At 40.1% G+C, this 18,388-nt stretch overlaps 1 protein-coding gene across 25 annotated transcripts in view; it reads right to left on the bottom strand.

Moving 5' to 3' along the window:
* The window catches only part of GRIP1 (glutamate receptor interacting protein 1), a 369,729-nt gene that overhangs the window by 256,054 nt on the left and 95,287 nt on the right, over window positions 1-18,388 (bottom strand). The window lies entirely within an intron of this gene.

The following is an 18,388-nucleotide window of genomic DNA, read 5'->3' as shown; positions in this document are numbered from 1 at the left end:
ATTTGCTCTCAGCTGTTTTGCCCAGGGCTCTGTTCTGTTGCTAGCTGCAAAGAGTGCTGGAGCAGATTTTTTCCCCCCTAGCTATGCTGAAAAAACGAAACTGAAAGTAAAGCAGGGTCTTTGCTGCAACGTGACAAAATGAGGCAGAGAGAGATTTCTTTTTCTTTTTCCTCACCAAAAAAGGTAGGTGCAAAACTGCAAACAATGGGAAATTTAGGGCAAAAGAGGAAAGTTCAAGATTTTAAAACACAAAAGAAAAAAAGCTCTATTTAACTAGGGAATTGTAATAATTGAGATACTATTAATTGTATATTGTTTTGAAAGCAGAAATGGTTAAGTTGTGGTTTGGAGAAATATATGGGGGAAATTATTTGGTTTATTATTATTGGTAAATATAATTAATTGATTTGTAAGAAATTGGATTGCATGGAAATAATTGGAATATTCATGTTCATATTGATTAATATACAAAAAAGATAGTTACATAACTAATTGATTTATATTAAAATGCTGAATTTGTATTAAACAACTGTAATATTACATACTTTATTTATTTATTTATTTATGCGATTTATACGCCGCCATTCTCCCGAGGGACTCAGGGCGGCTTACAAAAACAATATCCAATACAAATCACAATAAAATTAAAATCAACAACCCAATTAAAACAATTTAAAATTATAACAATGTACACCCGTAACGGATCAGTTAAGTTGACGAAAGAGCCATGTCTTCAACTCGCGATGGAAGGAAAGGCGGTCGGAGGCTGTCCTGAGCTCGGTAGGCAAATCATTCCAGAGGGTCGGGGCTCCCACAGAGAACGCTCTCCTCCTGGGGGCTGTCAGCCGACATTGTTTGGCTGAAGGCACCCTGAGGAGGCCCACTCTATGAGAGCGCACAGGACGGTGGGAGAGCAGCTGGAGATGGTCCTGCAAGTACCCCGGTCCTAAGCCATGAAGGGCTTTATAGGTAAGCACCAGCACCTTGAAACGAATCCGGAACGCCACCGGTAGCCAGTGCAGCTCGTGCAGGAGAGGTGTTACACGGGAGTATCGAGAAGCCCCCGTAATTACCCACGCAGCCGCATTCTGGACTAGCTGGAGCCTCCGGATGCATCCCAAGGGCAGCCCCATTTAGAGGGTGTTACAGTAGTCCAACCTAGAGGTAACGAGGGCGTGAGTGACCATGGCGAGGGCATCCCAGTCTAGAAAAGGGCGCAACTGGCGCACAAGACGCACCTGTGCAAAGGCCCCCCTGGTTACGGCCATCAGATGGTCATCCAAGGACAGCCGAGAATCCAGGAGGACGCCCAGATTGCGAACCCTATCGGAGGGAGTAAGAGTCTCCCCTCCGATCATTAAAGTTGGAACCTCCAGATCCCGAGATGTCGGCATCCACAGCCACTCAGTCTTGGAAGGGTTGAGTCTGAGTCTGTTCCTCCCCATCCAAACCCGCACCGCTTCCAGGCAATGGGACATCATGGAAAGGGCATCACTAGGGTGGTCAGGGGTGGAGTTGTAAATTTATTTATTTATTATTTATTAGTTCAATTTATATGCCGCCCTTCTCCAAAGACTCAGGGCGGCTTACAATGCAATTATAGCAATAGCCTTCATTCTTTTGTATATACTTGCTTATTAGGGCTTTTGGCCCCCCATAAGCGGTGTTTCTACAAAGTCAGTTTATTGCCCCCACAATCCGGGTCCTCAATTTACCTACCTCGGAAGGATGGAAGGCTGAGTCAACCTTGATAAAGGTTAAAGCTGGGTAGCATCAGCATATTGATGATACCTCACCCCAAAACCATGAATGATCTCACTCAGTGGTTTCGTATAGATGTTAAAGAGCAGGGGAGAGAGAACCGATCCCTGAGGCACCCCACAAGTGAGGGGCCTCTGGGAGGATCCTTTTCCCCCCCGCCCAAACAGACTGCAAGCGACTAGAGAGGTAGGAGGAGAACCACTGCAAAACAGTGCCTCCTATCCCTATCTCTCTGAGCCGCTGCAGCAGGATACCATGGTCAATGGTATCGAAAGCCGCTGAGAGGTCAAGAAGGACCAGGATGGAAGAGCAACCCCCATCCCTGGCCCGCCAGAGATCATTTACTAGAGCGACCAATGCCGTTTCCGTGCTGTGACCACGCCTGAAACCAGATTGGTAAGGATCGAGGTAGTCTGTTTCCTGCAGGAATTGAGGGAATTGCTGTGCCACCACGGACTCAACAACCTTCGCTAAAAAGCGGAGGTTGGAGACTGGACGATAGTTGTTAAGAATGTCAGGGTCCAGGCTAGGCTTCTTAAGGAGGGGCCAAACCACTGCCTCTTTGAGTGCAGCGGGGAAGATCCCTTCCCTTAACGAAGCATTGGCAACAGCCTGGATCCAGTCTCCAGTCACCTCTCTGGCTGCAGAAACAAGCCAGGAGGGATAAGGGTCCAATAAACACGTGGAGGACCCCAGCCAACCCATAATCCTGTCCACGTCATCCACCAAAACAGGCTCAAACTCAACCAGATGTTCCCATCAAGACTAGCCCCCGTCTCCTCAACGGACTCTGTCCAGTCAGGGTCCAACCCAGCCTGGATCTGAGCAATTTTATCTTGCAGAAACTGTGTAAAGTCCTCAGCTTGGCCCTGCAAGGGGTCCTCCCTCGCTCCCTGGTTAAGGAGAGAGTGGGTCACTCTAAACAGGGCGGCTGGGCGGTTTTCTGCAGATGCAATGAGAGTGGCGAAATAATTACGTTTTGCCACTTCCATCGCCACAAGATAAGACCTAGTATACGTTCTTAGTTGTGTTCAGTCAGATTCGGATCGGGAGGACCTCCAACCACCCTCCAGGCGTCTTTTCTGACGCTTCATTTCCCTGAGCTCCGCGGTGAACCATGGAGCCGCCCGGGATCTGCGTCGGATAATTAACCAATGTGAGGATGGATATAAAAATAGATGACAATGGGAAGGGGTATAATATAGAATAGAAGGGAAAGATTGAATTTGATTAAGATTAGAGATGAGGATGAAGGGTAATATTGGTTTTTTACAAAAATAGATGAGGACTAAATATGGCAAAAAGGAAATATAGAAATTGTAAATTTAATTGAAATGACTAAACACTGTTTAAATTTGTGAACCAGCCAAATATTCTGTTCAAAGAAAATACATTGTATGTTTGTATGTGTGTTTCTAATTATTGCTATTTATTCATATTTGTTCTCTTTTATTCTTTAAAGTTTAACAATTCATTCTTAATCTTAATATCTTTATATTTGCTTGGGGTTGGCTTTCTTCCCTTTCATCTTTTTTATTGTACAGCAATCTTTCTCCTCAAACCTACCACCTCTCTCTTTTCTTTCCTTCTTACTTTCTCTCCCCCCCTCTTCTTCTCCTCCCTACTTCCTCTTCCTTTCTCCTTCTCCTCCTCTCTTCCTCCCTCTCTTACCCTCCCTCCTACTCTAATTTCCCTTCCCTTCCTTCATCCCTCTCTATTGCTGTATCCTTTTATGCATATGGACTACTCAGAGGGCTGAAAAAGTTGTTTTTGACTGGTCCTCGCACTTTTGACCAGTCCTCAAACTTACAACTGTCCTCACATTTTATGTTTTTGCCCTATCTTGTCACCATGGTGAAGAGAAGCAGTTGTGAAATGAGTGACACGGTTGTTAAGAATGCTGCAATGGGCATAAATGATGACCAATCATAAGTGAGAAGACCGGTCAAAAGTGCGAGGACCTGTCAGAAATCACTTTTTTCAGCCCTCTGGGTAGTCCTTTTGTGCATATGGACTACTCAGAGGGCTGAAAAAGTTTTTTTTTTTAATTTGATTTATATGCCGCTCTTCTCTGGAGACTCAGGGCGGCTTACAGTGCGTTAAGCAATAGCCTTCATACTTTTGTATATTTTATACAAAGTCATCTTATTGCCCCCACAAACTGGGTCCTCAATTTACCTACCTTAGAAAGGATGGAAGGCTGAGTCAACCTTGAGCCTGGCAAGATTCAAACTTACTTTAATTGCAGACAGCTGGTGTTAAATTACAGTGCCTTGTCCGCAGAGCTATCCAGGCTCCTTTTTTGACTGGTCCTCGCACTTTTGACCAGTCCTCAAACTTATGACTGTCCTCACATTTTACGTTTTTTGCCCTATCTTATCACCATGGTGAAGAGAAGCAGTTGTGAAATGAGTGACATAGTTGTTAAGAATGCTGCACGGGCATAAATGTGAGGATGGTCATAAGTGTGAGGACCAGTCAAAAGTGAGAGGACCTGTGAGAAATGACTTTTTTCAGCCCTCTGAGTAGTCCCTATACACATAGCCATGGCCATCCGGTCACATGACCAGCTAGCCATGCCCACCCAGTCACATGACCTCCAAGTCACACCCACAAAATAAGCCACGCCCACAGAACCGGTAGTAAAAAAATTTAGAACCCACCCCTGGAGACTATGAAATAATCAACAACTATGTGTTTGAGCATGCTCCAGTTAATCCAGTCTATGAAAAATTGTTTACTTATCCATTTTGGTTCAAACCCCATTATTTTATTCTAAAAGCCTAGGCTGCCTTGTTATAAGATTACATACAGAAAGCTTTGACTTCCCTGCCATCACCTCTTTGGAGGTTTTTTATTATTTTAAAACATCTCAGTAAAGCGTTAGCATTTATAAACTGCTTAGACTGCCAATTCAGATTAACAGAGTTGGAAGGGACCTTGTAGGTCTTCTAGTCCAACCCCCCCGCCCATGCAGGAGACCCTACACCATTTTTGACAGATGGCAGTCCAGTCTCTTCTTGAAAGCTTCCAGTGATGAAACTTCCACAACTTCTGTAGGCAAGCTGTTCCATTGGTTGACTGTTCTCACTGTCAGAAAATTTCTCCTTATTTCTAGGTTGAATTTCTCCTTGATCAATTTACATCCATTATTCCTTGTCTGGCCTTTGGGTGCTTTGGAAAATAGTTTGACACACACACACCCTTCTCTCTGTGGCAGCCCCTCAAATATTGGAACATGTCTCCCCTGATCTTTCTTTTCACTAGACTAGCCATGCTGAGTCCTTGCAAACGTTCATCGTATGTTTTAGCCTCCAGTCCCCTAATCATCTTGGTTACTCTTCTCTGCACTCTTTCTAAAGTCTCAACATCTTTTAAAATGGAATGCAGTATTCTAGGTGTGGTCTTACTAAGTCTTTACAGAGCGTATTAGCACCGCACTTGATCTTGATTGTTAATGCAATTTAGGATTGCATTGGCTTTTTTGGCTGCTGCCACACACTATTGGCTCATATTTAATTGGTTGTCCACTAAGACTCCGAAATCCCTTTCACAGTTACTGCTATTAAGCCTGGTTTCACCCAGTCTACTGTATATGTGTACTTTTGGTTTTTCTTGCCTAAGTGTAAGACTTTATTTTTCTCTACATTGAATTTCATTTCACTTAGAGAGGGTCCAGTGTTCAAGTCTGTCAAGATCCATCTGGATCTTGAGCTTATCATCTAGGACAGGGGGTATCAAACTCACGTTGTCACAATGGCGTCACATGATGTATCACGACTTTTTCCCCCTTCGCTAAACCAGGCAGGGTGGGGCCAGCACATGATGCATCCAGCCAGCAGTCCGCGAGTTTGACACCCCTGATCTAGGGTATTGGCTAGTCCTGCCAACTTAGTATCATCCGCAAATTTGGAAAGTCCCCCTTCTATTCCCTCAACTAAGTTGTTTATGAAGATGTTGAAGAGTACTGGGACTAAGATGGAACCTTGTGGTACCCCACTGCTTACTTCCGTCCATGCAGACGTAGTACCATTAAGGACTACTTACTGAGCATTTTTATTTTTTTGGACTTCAATAGTTTTTGCATGTCTGTCTGTCTGTCTATCCATCCATCTTTTTTAACAGATAGATTTAAGTGAATACATATCTTTCCCTGTTCTAATGCAGCTTTTACTGTGGCTTACGTTCCAACTCTGTTAGGGAACGGGTCATGGTAGATGTCCTCAGACACCTTAGATTATAAAATGTAAGCAACACTCAGCATTTATCTTGACAATTAAGATGTGGCACGTGATAAAATAAAAAAATAAATAAAAAAAATGTTTCTTTTAGGTTGCTTAATCATTACCAACACTTCGTTCAACTCTTCCATTCCAAAAATTGCTGCTACTGATCCTGGTTTTGTCTGAATAGCAGCTCGGAGTTTCAGCATTTAAAACTTTACCTCGGTACATTAGATAATGAGCTACTCAGAACTAATGCTCTTCCCAAGTAGGCCATCATGCCTAAGATACTTCATTAAGCCACCTCTCGTCTGGTGTTCTATGTAATGCTCTTCTAAGCATCCCTAATAATTGATGCTAGGGAATGATCCCTCAAAGTCAAATGTTCCTATGTTACTTACTATCCTTCTTCATCTAATGACAACTGATAGGTATGAATTCATAACTACCATCATAGCTCAATTTACTTACAATAAATTAAGAACTCCACTTTTCTAAGTCCATCTTGAAATTTCTCTAACATGGAGATGTAGCAAAGATAGAGAAAGAATGTGGTTTATCCCAAAGAAATATCCATCAAATCTTGGAAAGAAAAACTATGTTTCAGAGTATTTTAATCATATTGATATTTTAACCATGTTTACTATCTAGAGTAAAAATGATATAATAACTATGTTTGCAACTCAAAATCAAACAAATTGATGGGATAAGTTCACACAGTAATTGCAATTATATGTAATATACAATAGTTAAGGAAAGCAAATATAAATAAAAGCAGTAAAATACCTACTGTCTTATCAAAACAGCCAATATTTCCTTTCATATGAGAACTACTGTACATATTGCATGAGTGAATATGCTTTCTCTATTAATACTTAATGCCTTTTAAACACCTTCAATTATTCTTTCTATTGTGTCCTCTAATATCTGCTGATCCGTTCTCTTCAAGGATAAGTTATTTATCTGTTTGGGTTTTTTTTCTTTTTCTGTGCAGATCTTTCTACACTAATTTTATTTTATACAGCTAACTTGCTAATAATATTCTGAAGTATAATGTCCCAAAGTCTTGATCGCCGAAGGTACTTTAAACCAGTCCAGGCATACAGTACTAGAGACAAAAAGACATTCAGAATCAATAATGATGGTACCTAGACGTCTTCAAACATGCAACTAAATTTGTTTTTTATTTCAACAACAACATTACAAAACAGCCCCAGTTCTCACAAACACTCCAAGGTACACACCTATGACATCAACTTCCTGACATGTGTTGTTTTTTTAATCAGAAAGTCATTCTTTAGGAAGCATTATTCATTCAGACATATATCTCTAGTACAAACTAAAATTTAAAAAAACAGTTGATGAAATTTGCATCATTATGTCACAGTATAAAAATGTGGCCATTCACATTTGCATCTTATCATCAGATGGAAGTTCCTAAATCACATTTCATCATTTGTCCACTCCTTTCCCTTGCAACCTATGTATACAGGTGGGCCTGTCTGCAATTGAAATGGCATATCCCAGAAAAACAATTTCCCCTCTACTCTGAAAGTTATTAATTTATGTGCTTTCATCACAGTCATAAAAACATTAAGAGGGTTGTGCTCTTTCTTTCTGTGACATTAAAAACTAATGAGGCCTGGCTGTTATAAAAACTGCATGCATGACTTGAACAGAAACTTAGAGACAGCTGCTTGAACTATTATCTAGCCTATGCAATATGGCCTAGATGCTGTTGTGTCATAAATCTGTATCCATATAACAATCTACACTTCTTCTTTGCCTAAACTACCGGTAGTTTCCTGACTGAGTAGAGCCTATGTCATTCAATATACAATATTCAACAAAAGAAAAGAGACTCAGAATTCTGTTTTTATTCTATAAAAAATTTTATGAATCATATTGAGACTTTATACATGAACATATCACAAGATTGATTATATGCAATGAGAAATATTATACATGATTTTGCTTTATGCACCAATTATTTCAGAACTGACGAGGATATGTAATTTATACCAGTTTTCTTTGTACCTTCACGGCTCTAACACTAAACCAAAATGGCTCATTTAAAACAATGTTTCCCCACGTCCTTTCCAAAGGGTCCACTGGGGTTTCAGTACATTGTGTAAGAATAGGTTCACAGGCTGATCAAGGATACTATTATAGAAACAATCAGCTGCAAAATTCCCTGCTATCAGTTAAGTGTCTTGCCTCTTTGTTACTTACAGAAAGACAGAGAATTAGAAAGGCTTTCCTCTAATGTATAGTAGTTTATTCTAAATCAAAAATACTTAGATCTTGTATCGCTATCATATTCATCTCATTAAATCTTTCTGAGAAAAAAATGACTTTTAATAACTTTTAATTCAGGCAATTACCGAAGAACCTTACACATAGCAGCATTCTCATTATACAGAATGTCTACAAAAAAATCCAAAAAAAATAAATAAAATAAATCCAAAATAATAAACATACAAGCAACCAGAAAAAGGAACAAAACAATTAAAATATAAGTCATGACTGTGCAGTCAACGCCTGGCTTCTTTTTAATCGGGTCCCATTAAAAAGGGTCAAGGCTTTAATCACACAGACATGATCGCCATCTTGACCCTTTTGATTCTCCTAAAGATGCAGGCTGTAGGCTTCACTAGGAGCAGCCTGGACTACTCTCTTTATCATATTGTAATATAATCTTTGTTATAAAGTAACCGAATATACCAGATTAACTCTTTCCCTGACTTCCTCGATCTCTGAAATAGTCTCCTAAGGACATTTAACCAAACAAGTGAATTTACCCAAACATCCAGAGCAGTAGTGGATTTCAAACCCCATCACTACTGGTTTGCTCGTGAATGTGTGTGCGCTTGTGTGCATGCGCAACACTTCTGTGTATGCGCAGAGACATCTGGGCAGGTGGGCGGAGCCTCCCACCGCTGCTACCGGTTCGCACGATCTGGGGTGAACCGGTAGCAACCCATCAGTGATCCAGGAGGAGAAGAGAAAGTAAAATCTGCCTTTTCTTAAAACCATGAACATACATACACACAGCACAATGCTTCTTAGATCATAATAAATTGCAATACTTCTACAATCAAAGAATCCCGTCATCTCATATTTCCTAAAAACAAATTCCCAAATCATGAAATGTACTTTGTGCTAAGTTTAAGTTTCTATATGTTGAAATTTCTGATGTGACTCCTGCTGCCTGCCATCCTCTACCCCACCTGCCTGGGTATATTTTCACTGTACATTTTCTATATTTTTTAGGTAAAGCGGATAATTTTGCATGGACAAGCACTGATTCCTATGAGTCCAGCTCTGAAGCTTGAAGCAGTACAAGCCCAGGAACAGTTTTAACAATTCAGTGCTCAGTGAAATAAGACCAGATACCCCTAACATTTGTTTGTTTGCCTTGTTTGCTTGGCTAATAATATCGATAGAATCAAACTTTTAAAGATGAAGTTGGAAATTGCTTTGAGATATTTTGGTTTTTTATTCACAACAGCTCTTACGTTGAAAAATGTAAGTACTAGAAATATAGTTTTAAGCTTTTATTTGCAAAATGCAAATAAATAATGGTACTTTTAATGTCACTATCCTTCCCACACACACAAAGCTTTTTTGCTGAAAAAATACACAAAAATTATACATTTCTATTTTTAAAATCCTCAGTGCATTATAGATACTGAAATGTGTATACTTCTGTTAGCCTGTGACAGCAGTGGATTTCACATTTTGTTACCACCGGTTCGCCCCACCCACGTGTACACGCTCACTTCATGCCTGTACGCACCTTCCGTGCATGCACCTGGCCTTCCACGCATGCACCTGGCCTTCCGCGCATGCACCTGGCCTTCTGCGCATGCACCTGGCCTTCCACGCATGCACCTGGCCTTCCGCGCATGCACCTGGCCTTCCGCGCATGCACCTGGCCTTCCGCGCATGCACCTGGCCTTCCGCGCATGCACCTGGCCTTCCACGCATGCACCTGACCTTCCGTGCATGCACCTGGCCTTCCGCGCATGCACCTGGCCTTCCACGCATGCACCTGGCCTTCCGCGCATGCGTTTTGCTCACACGTGCATCTTCCATGCATGCGCCCGGCCTCAAAGCTGTGCCTAAATAGGATGTCATAGAGCCAGTACGAACCAGCTGAATACCACCTCTGGCCTGTGACAAGAAAAAGATACCATCCTACAAGTTCTAGAAAACTTTTGGATATTTAGCATAATATCTGCATTAATGCAACATCTAAACACCAGAATGTTTCCTGTCCAGAAATCCCTTTTAATAACACTCAAATGTTTTGTTTTGTTTATGCTATGATAATTGTATCATGGTATCATGTTGCACCGGTTGGAGGGGCTGGGAGTGGGGGGCACCGTTTTGCAGTGGTTCTCCTACCTCTCTGACCGGTCGCAATCTGTGTTGACAGGGGGGCAGCGGTTGACCCCGAGGCACCTTGCTTGTGGGGTGCCACAAGGGTCGGTCCTCTCGCCCCTTCTGTTCAACATTTATGTAAAGCCGCTGGGTGAGATCATCCGTGGCTTCGGGGTGGAGTTCCATCAGTACGCTGATGATACCCAGCTGTACATCTCCACCCCAGGCCATCCCAACGATGCCCTTGAAGTGATGTCCCAGTGCCTGGAGGCCGTGCGGGCCTGGATGGGGAGAAACAGGCTCCGACTCAACCCCTCCAAGACCGAGTGGCTGTGGCTTCCGGCGTCCCGATATAGCCAGCTGACGCCATCGCTGGCTATTGGGGGCGAATCACTCACCCCCACAGAGAGGGCTCGTAACTTGGGCGTCCTCCTGGACGCACGGCTGTCTTTAGAAGATCATTTGACGGCCATGGCCAGGGGGGCTTTTTATCAGGTTCGCTTGATACGCCAGTTACGCCCCTTTCTAGATCAGGACTCCCTACGCACAGTCACTCAGGCACTTGTCACTTCCCGTCTGGACTACTGCAACGCTCTCTACATGGGGCTCCCCCTGGGGTGCACCCGGAGGCTCCAGCTGGTCCAGAACGCGGCCGCGTGGGGGATTATGGGGGCAACGGGGCGCTCCCATGTGACACCTCTCCTGCGCGAGCTGCACTAGCTCCCAGTGGTCTTCCGGGTGCGTGTCAAGGTGTTGGTGACCATCTTTAAAGCGCTCCATGGCTTAGGGCCGGGGTATTTACGAGACCGCCTTCTGCCACCAATAGCCTCCCACCGGCCAGTACGCTCGCACAGAGTGGTCCTCCTCAGGGTGCCGTCCGCCAGACAATGTCGGCTGGCAACCCCCAGGGGGAGAGCCTTCTCTGTGGCGGCGCCCACCCTCTGGAACAACCTCCCCCCAGAGATATGTACAATAACAGACCTCCGGATTTTTCGTTGGGCCCTGAAAACTTATTTATTTCAACTAGCTGGGCTGGCTTGAGTTAAATTTTAAATTGATTTTAAATTGGGTTGTTTTTAAATTACGGCCAAAAATATTTAATCATTTTAAACTGTTTTTTAAATTTTGTATGTTCTGTTTTTTACTCTGGCTGTTCACCGCCCTGAGTCCTATTGGAGAAGGGCGGTATAGAAATGGAAACAAATAAATAAATAAATAATTTACACTATGATAGGGGACGTGGTGGCTCAGTGGCTAAGACGCTGAGCTTGTTGATTGAAAGGTTGGTAGTTCAGCGGTTCGAATCCCTAGTGCCATGTAATGGGGTGAGCTCCCATTACTTGTCCCAGCTTCTGCCAACCTAGCAGTTCGAAAGCATATAAAAAATGCAAGTAGAAAAATAGGGACCACCTTTGGTGGGAAAGTAACAGCGTTCTGTGTGCCTTTGGCATTTAGTCATGCTGGCCACATGACCATGGAGACGTCTTTGGACATTGCTGGCTCTTTGGCTTTGAAACGGAGATTAGGACCACCACCTAGAGTCGGGAATTAGTAGCACATATGTGCAAGGGGAACCTTTACCTTTACCTTTACCTTAAGCTATGATACTGTTGCACATTAATGGACATTTCTGAAAAATTTAACATAATGACAATATTGTGCCCATTTTTTGGTAACTTACATTGCCTTCTCAATAATTGTATTAAATATCTTACTAATAAATATATGAGGAACAGCTGAGTGGTAAATTTCCTTCACTAACTTTCGATATGCATGTAGTCAGAATTCAGAACAACTGGCTCTACCTTTTAAGGATAGTTGAGAAATTAAAAGTTGCTGTTTTGGTTCAGTTATTATATTTCATTATATAAAGTACTGTAAGACTTACACCATTTGGTGATAATTATTAACTTCATCCTTCCAATTGCAGGAGAGCTAAATAGAATGGTCAACATTTCAATTGGTATTTATAACTTTACCTTGAGCATCCACCTTTAATAATAATAATAGACAATATTGCTAATTTACACATTGTTAGAAGCTTCTAAAACAGGGGTCTCCAACCCCCGGCCACAGCCCACTACCAGGCCTTGAACCATTTGGAATCGAGTTGTAGAAATGGTGGAGCTGCACGTGTACTCACTGCTTGCACAGACACATTCCTTCCCTCCCTGCCAGTCTGCAAAGCTGGAAATGTTGGGGAACTCAATTCTAAAAACGTAGGAAAACAAAAGAAAGCATTATTTTGCGTCGTGGTGGCGCAGTGGTTAGAATGCAGTATTTCAGTCTTATTCGGCTCACTGCCAAGAGTTCCTCACTGGCTCAAGGTTGACATAGCCTTTCATCCTTCCAAGGTCAATAAAATGAGGACCCAGATTGTTGGGGGAAATATGCTGACTCTGTAAAACGCTTAGAGAGGGCTGTAAAGCAGTGTGAAGTGGTTATATAAATGCTATTACTATTATTGTTTCCCTTTGGCAATTCTACCTTTGAAATGATGAGTAATTTCTTCTCCCATGATATTGTCTTATCTTACCTCTGATTCTGAACTGTAGTCCATACTTCTGACCTTGATACTTGTTTTTTTTTCAAATAAAGAAAAATACATTTCTACATGAAAATATCAAAATTTAAGGCAGATTTCTGTTAAATGTTTAGAAATCAGAGTCTATATTTGAGTTTTTTACTTAAAATTCTCGCAAATGTTCATGACTCTTAAGAAAGTTTTGCTGAGCACATTGTAAGCCGCCCTGAGTCTTCGGAGAAGGGCGGCATATAAATCAAATTTAAAAAAAAAAAAGTTTCTTTGATCCTTTACTCACAAAGGCATTATCATAATTAATATGAAAATTAAGTATTTCCCACACATTGTGAAACAGCTTCAGGAATATTATAGAATGTAGCAGGCTGCAAAGCCTTTTTCCTTTGTCCTGCTATGTGCTATAACAACAACTGCTCTATTATTTTTTGTGGAGAATCTAAAATATATATTTCAACCACCCCACCAGATTATTTACCAAGATTCAAACCCACTGGCTTTCTTTGAGTACAGGAGCTTCCATTAAATCTGGGCAATGACTTAGAATGAAACTGCAATCTTACATCCAAAGGTGGGTTGACAGAAAATTGAAACCAAAATTCTAACTAGGCATCAACAGCTATATGATTACATTATGTACGGTTCTTTCAAATATTTAATTTCTGAGCCTATGATTATTTACAGCATTTCATTATATAAATGTCAAATTCAATCAATTATTCATGTTCTCCACAAATACAAACATCAATTGAGTGTTTATAAATTACAAAGAACTTGATTAACTTCTTATATATCTACAAAGCACAAAGGGTGAGTTTGGAATAGGCACTCATAATTGTTGCAACATGGCAAAGGCTGAGATGCAAATATATTAGATAAATAAATATAAATAATAGAGCAGTGGTGGCTAACCTTTTCCAGGCCGAGTGCCCAAAGTGGGTGCGCATGCACCCAACCCCCCAAAATGCAATGTGCGTGTGGCCTCTGTGCATGTGCCCTGCCCTCCACACATGTGCGCGCAGCCCCCTTCATGCACCCCGCATCCCACCTCCCCGTGCATGAGTGGCAGAGACCCGAATACCAGTTGGCCGGGGGAGCCATGCACGCATGCACAGTGGACCTGAACTGTGGCGATGGCTCGCATGCCATCAGAGAGGGCTCTGATCATGTGCCATCAGAAAGGGCGTGCCATAGGTTCACCATCACGGTAATAGAGCATTGGTTCATATAGTCACTGCCTTTCTTACTGTCTCATTTATTAATTTTAATCACAAGTAATGTAGTTTTAGAAGGAATTCCAATCCTGAATGTAAGAAGGAATATCCCAACCATGAGAACAATTAGGCAGTGTGTAACAACCAAGTTGCCTGGAGTCATGACTGCTCTGCCACTGAAGATTTTCAGCCAAAGGTTGGGCAGTCATTTATCTGGGATACACTGAAGATTCTGTCCTGGGCAAGAAATCAGCCAGAGTTTAGTAGCACATTTTTCAACTAACAAATTTTATTAAAAGGCATAAGTTTTCATGGGGTGAAGCACACTTCATTAGATTCATAGAATATCTTCAAGGTTCCCACAAATTCTGTGATTCCATGTCTTTTACTTAAATTATTACAAATATTGAAATGGAACTGGACTATGTGGATGCCTGATTTAGGGCAATTGTTTACTGAATGATAATGTGATTCATTTCTGCAAGATTTAACAAATGTGTCCAAAATACTAAGTGATGTAACTTAGTGTAGTTAGTCAAAGTACATATTAGTATATAAATTAAGCTATTGTGATTAGACACATTTTCTATTTGAAAGTGTAATCTGTTAAAAATCATCTTTTTCTCATGTACTCCTATCCATATAAATAGGGTATATAGACACAGAGAACCATAACATATGATCTGTCACAGATTAAGGTAAAGCAGCATCTATTTAAATGCATTCCTTTTATATGGCTTATGGACTTTTTGCGTAAAACTGAAAAAAATGCATGATTTATGGTTTTGATGATTATATTGGGTTGTTACAGAAAGAATAGAATCATGATGTAACTTTAGAGAAAGGTAAAGTCATAATTATAGTTATAATTGCTGTAAAGGAGGTTGGAAGCCACTTCTTTACATCTTTTTTCTTTCTTTTCTATTTTTCCTTTACATTTTCCTTTTCTCATTGATTTCCTTCTCCTCTTTTCTTCCTTGGTATCTATTAGTTTGTACTGATTTTAATCTTTGTTTTTAAAACTTTTAATAACATTGTATATATAATAATGCATTCCCATTATTGTGATTATTGAAAATGAAGTTGCCAGAGTCATGACATTTTATAAAGAAGCTGCAGATTTATCTGTGTCTATGCATTAAGAAAAACAAGACTGATGATGCTACGTAGATTGGTACTGAAATGTCTCCCAGGAAACCACAAGGTTTCGAGAGCACCAAGGACCCCACAAAAACAAGATTGCATTCATATACTGTATATAATTACATATAATTTGGTTCACTGTTCAATCTCACTTAACAGAATTGTAGCTGGGTATGAAATGTAATGAAATGCGTTCCTTTCCATTTTTCTAAGCAATAATACTTGGATACTCTCCATGATCAAAAGGGCTTGGGCAGCAGTTTCCCGCTGCAACTGCTCAGTGTAGCAACAAAGTATGTTCATTGTTTTAAATGCTCTTTATATTATAGATAGTGGTATGCAATGCATTTCAAATTTGAACAATTACAGGTTATTTTGGAAATGTTGGGACAGAAAACTTCCAGTAAGGTTGGAACATTCCATTTAAACTTGAAAAATGTCCGATTTGGAACAGTTTTAAATTCTTTAACAAATTTCTCATGTTTTGTTTAACACAATCTTACCTAAGTTAATTCCATGTGTTTTAAATGTGTCTATTTTTATTTTAGAATAGTTATTAACAGCTTTGAAAAATTTCAGATGCTATGATGTGTCTGTACCTCCAACGTTCAAAATAGTACAAGCAATGGTATTCTCAGTGACAATCTATGGAAGCAAAAGTTATACTTTGGAACGTTAGTGTTGGAGACAACTCTTTGAGAGTATCTGAGTAGCCAATAAAACAAACACAAATACTCTTTGAGAGTATCTGAGTAGCCAATAAAACAAACACATGGATCTCTGAACAGATCAAACCAGAGTTCTCACCCAAGGCACAAATAGTAAAAATTAAGATTTTATTCAGCTAGGCGTTGCCGACTATAGGGGTCAGTGCTCTTCTCCATTTAGCCAGTGCTCTCCAAGGACACTTCTGTGGTCATGTGGCCAGGATGATATCATGGAGCACTGTTAATGTCCCATCGAAGTAGTACCTATTTATCTATTTATCTAGCATTTGCATGCTTTCGAACTGCTAGGTTGACAGGAGCTGGAGCTAGAACGGGAGCTCACCCCATTGAGTGGTGCTCAGGTCTCGAACCTGGGCTGCTGGCTTTCCAGCTGACAAGCCCAGAATCTTAACCATGGCACAAATAACCAAGCTGAAATTATCCTACTCTGAACACATTATGCAAAGGCCTGGCTCTCTGAAAAAGGCTCTGAAGCTGGGAATGGTAAAGGAAGGAAAAGAAGAAGATGACCAGCAGCAAGGTGGATGGACTTAATTACAGTGGAAATGGGTGCACTGTTGGAATACCTGAAGGACCAGGTTAAGGACAGATTGTCACAGAGAAAATCTATCTATATGGTCACAAAGAGTCTATGCCAACTTGATGGTATATAATTAATCACTTTAAAGTGATTAATAATTATATTTATGATTACAATTATATTTAAGATTTTGAAGATGTTAAAACTGGGAGATGAGCAGCAATACTACACTTGCATAACGAAGTTTTGGACATAGTTATTAATACACATTGTACATAGTACTTCAGGCCATCAGATATGGTGCTTTATTTTATATTTTTCTCAAAAAATATATAATTAACTATTTCTAACTTGACTGCTTTCTCATTTCACGCACACATAAACATACATGATATATTTTCTCACTGCTGCTAAAGGAAGACCCAATATAATAGAATGCATGGATAGCCTTGAGGAAAAAGGAGAGATACTGCCTTGGAAACAATCAGGCAAGAGGGGCAGGAGCCCAGAATCGCTTAATAGTCACAGAAAGAAACTGAGAAAACACTTGTCCTAATGGATCAAGCAGTAAAAAGTCATGGGCAGGAAGGTTGTACTTTCAGACTTGCAAGATTTTGTTAATGTAATCTTACAATAAAGTAGAATTAATTCACCTATTCCTATTTCCTGCCTGATTTACTTGAGAGGGTTGATAGTGATACCCACAGGCACTTGTAGATATCTGCAGATGCAGTGGGAAAGGGGAATAAGTCAAATTAATTGGTAGATTTCCGGTAGGATAGAAGACACAGAGTCACACTTTAAAATGAATATAAAGGTAAATGGGTTGTGTCTTTTTCAAAAATTTCTTCTCTTCTATAAATCAGTCAGGCTTCTTCCCCACAACATAAAACAATAACAGTTGTACCATAGAAAGAAATTACTTTAATTTAACTACTGTACAAATAAGTAAAGTATGAGAGATAACATTTCTATACAGTAGTAACTATGTATTCCAATACTCAATGGAGTATCAGAAATCATATGATAAAATATTCAGATCTTTTGACAATTATGAAATATCCTATATATATTACTTTTAAGATCACTTACGACTAACCATATATTTATAATTGAACCCTACTAAAATCAGTTTTATTTGTTAAACAGTCTTTCCCAACTTCAAAACAAAAATTTATTTGCAATCTGTAAATGTTATAAACCAAATTAAAACAGCTACATAACTGATGGTAGTATGATAAATTACTAATAGAAAAAGAATTTTTTTATTTTCTTGATTTCTTTTGAGAGGTATATTGGTTGGTAACATAAATCCACCCTGGAATGACTATATTCATAACATGGAAAATTACATGGAGAAGAATCTGTCCGTTCATTCTAAATGGAGAGATGCTTGCAAAATAAAGTTATTCAAAAAACAGCTGCTTTGATAGAATTAAGTGACCTATTTGTTTCTTTTGATTTTATTTTCCAAGATAAAGAGAAACCTAGTTTAAATAGTTGTAGACTCTAAAATTGTACAAGAATAGAAGTTGTACAAATTACCATTTTAATCACTTTCAGATTCTGTACTCTGCATAGTATATTTATGTTGATTACTTGATAAGTATACTATTATATTATTAATCCTGTTATGAATTCATTGCTTTTACATGTAGGAGTAACAGACTAAGCAAATACAATGCAACCAACATTTTTTTAAAAATGACAATACTATATCAAAAACTGTGTTGTTGCTAAATATAGCATTGCCACATGATTCTAGCAATGTACTTTTCCAAAACTGCAAAACTTCTGTTTTTTCCTCCTCCCGGAAAAGGAGATAAACTGCAACACACAGCAAAGTAGACTGTAAGCCATCTTTTATATTTATG

The sequence above is a fragment of the Pantherophis guttatus genome, chromosome 7, assembly GCF_059756535.1.
Source record: "Pantherophis guttatus breed Tessera chromosome 7, ASM5975653v1, whole genome shotgun sequence".
Lineage (NCBI taxonomy): Eukaryota > Metazoa > Chordata > Lepidosauria > Squamata > Colubridae > Pantherophis > Pantherophis guttatus.
This window is presented reverse-complemented; position numbering and strand designations above follow the sequence as displayed.